This window comes from Macrobrachium rosenbergii, chromosome 3 (assembly GCF_040412425.1).
Source record: "Macrobrachium rosenbergii isolate ZJJX-2024 chromosome 3, ASM4041242v1, whole genome shotgun sequence".
Taxonomy (NCBI): domain Eukaryota; kingdom Metazoa; phylum Arthropoda; class Malacostraca; order Decapoda; family Palaemonidae; genus Macrobrachium; species Macrobrachium rosenbergii.
Window position 1 is genome coordinate 52,911,623 of NC_089743.1, and position 2,500 is coordinate 52,914,122.

At 34.8% G+C, this 2,500-nt stretch overlaps 1 long non-coding RNA gene and 1 other non-coding gene across 2 annotated transcripts in view; both read left to right on the top strand.

Annotated features, from left to right (window-relative positions):
* Nucleotides 1–2,500, top strand: part of LOC136855676 (uncharacterized) — a 223,680-nt gene that overhangs the window by 82,834 nt on the left and 138,346 nt on the right. The gene's annotated exons all lie outside the window — the stretch shown is intronic.
* Nucleotides 2,316–2,388, top strand: TRNAR-CCU (transfer RNA arginine (anticodon CCU)). The gene has a single exon. It is a non-coding gene; the product is annotated as a tRNA-Arg (tRNA).

The window sequence follows — 2,500 nt, forward strand, 5'->3', positions numbered from 1 at the left end:
AAATGTTTAACTAAAATTAAGTTTTCAAAAAGTCTAAGTGACAAGCTGACTCTAGAATGCTCGATCTGTTATCAAGATAAGTGCAACTCACTGTTTTTTTGTTTTGTTTTTCGTTTTGTTTTGTTTACCTCTTCTTGCTCTAAGTGCTCAAAGCATCGGCCTTCTGATCTGTTCCTTGACAGGGTTTTCTTGTCATCCAAAGGCTGATAAAACTTGTTTAGCACTGGGTAAACACACCTCATGGTTTTGTAATGAAATGTATATAATTTGTACAGTAATGCTTAGGATTTCATACGGGGAAAAAGAGCAACAGTTATTTAATTATCATATGAAGACGTCAGAGACTGCTGACGGCAGTTTCGTAGACTTCAGAGTGACAAAGAGAGGGAGAGATGGAAATAGTAACTTATATGTGGAAAAGAAAAGTTGAAAAAGAAATATTGACATTGTGTACGAGGAATAAAACGAATACTCTGAAAAAATTTTACAACACGAAATATCAGAATGAGCGCTGAGGAGAGATATTACTATGAAAAATGGCCATACTGCTCCCTCTTAATCACGATTGCCTAAGAATTTGTAGTGAGGATAATTCCACACTGATTGGCGAATTGGCTACCTTCATGTTGTCATTCCCTTTCCTCAATAAAACTGGCTGGCTTCGATTGTCATTTAATTACCGGAGTGAAACTCACTACCTTTGGCCTGTTTCGTTGTAGGAGATCATATATTTCTGGATATGACGCGATGACCTTTGCTTTTACAGTGCCCGTGTTTGTATAAAAAAATACTTATTAATTAATCATAGATATGACAGAATCCCCTATCCGTGTCAAGAGAATACTTTCTACAAAGCTCCAGAGAAGATTTAAGCAACAAATATGCGTTAAACATTTCGGTTTTACTATTTTCGACAAGCACGCATTTTCCATTATTCAAGTCGGTTAACTAGAATGTATTGTATGCACTTCATACATTTTATGAGCTTTGTTGAATTTCAGACCTCAGCTCTTATCAAGTTAAGTGCATCGGAAATGAAGGGATATCATTAATCCAATTCTTATAAAGGAAAAATAGAATTTACGCACATAAGTTTTCTAATATTTTCTAGCGTTTTTATACGAACATTTTCTAATAATTACGAATAACAGCACCCATCTCTTCCATTCTGTTTCTATTAATATCTTTTCACATACGAAAAGGTGCTAGGTAGCACTGAGTGCAGCGATGAAATAATCAAATAATCAGGTTAAAAATAATGCATAAAAAAAGACAGAAATCACAATAAGCTGTTGGTAGTAATTAGTAATTATGTAAGTCACAAAAAAGTTATCAATTACTTTTCTTCTTTAACTGAAAGTATAACCAAAGCAGTATAATACGAATCAGTGTTTAATTTTCGAGAACTATACGTAAGGCGTAGGATGTTCATAAAAACTATACATTTTTTTTACCATTCATATTTCTGCATCACTTTTTTCATCAATAAATAGCGACTGATTTTGTGTCCAATTCTAAAAGTGAAAAATATAGAACTTGTTTTTATTTCGTGATCTGAATTTGTCTAAAGAATCTTCAGCCCTGAGAAAGCAATTGATAAAAAACTGTTGTTTATTTAAGAGTCTAAAAGGGAAATCAGTATTTCGTCACTAGTTTGTGATTTCAAGGCTTTGCAGAGGATTTTTTTTAACTTTAAATGCAGAATGTTTATCATCTTTCGTACTTTGTTATTTGATCTCTGAATGAGAAAAACAAATATTTCGAATACCTTTCTCGTATATTAACTGAGAGAGAGAGAGAGAGAGAGAGAGAGAGAGAGAGAGAGAGAGAGAGAGAGAGAGAGAGACGTAAGTTTTATTTACTTTAAATGCAGAACGTTTATTATCTTTCGTACGGTGTTATTTGATTTCTGAATGAGATGAACAAATATTTCAAATGCTTTTATTATACACTATTTAAGAGAGAGAGAGAGAGAGAGAGAGAGAGAGAGAGAGAGAGAGAGAGAGAGAGAGAGAGAGAGAGAGTAGTAAGTTTTTTCCCTTTAAATGCAAAATGTTTATTATCTTTCGCACTGCTATTTGATCTCTGAATGAGATGAGCAAATATTTCGAATTCTTTCTCGTACGTTAACTGAGAGAGAGAGAGAGAGAGAGAGAGAGAGAGAGAGAGAGAGAGAGAGAGAGAGTAAGTTTTTGAACTTTAAATGCAAAATGTATATTTTCTTTTCCAAAGTGTTTGATCTCTGAGAGAGAGAGAGAGAGAGAGAGAGAGAGAGAGAGAGAGAGAGAGAGAGAGAGAGACTTAAAATGCCAACCGCCCCTGTGGCCCAATGGATAAGGCATTGGCCTCCTAAGCCAAGGATTGTGGGTTCGAGTCCCACCAGGGGTTCTTTTGCCTGCTCGTTTTAGAATAGGATGAGACGACTTTCTGACAGGTATAAAAGAGGTCGATATTATGGGCAATGTTTATGAGACTTACCGCTTAATTATGCATATGAATT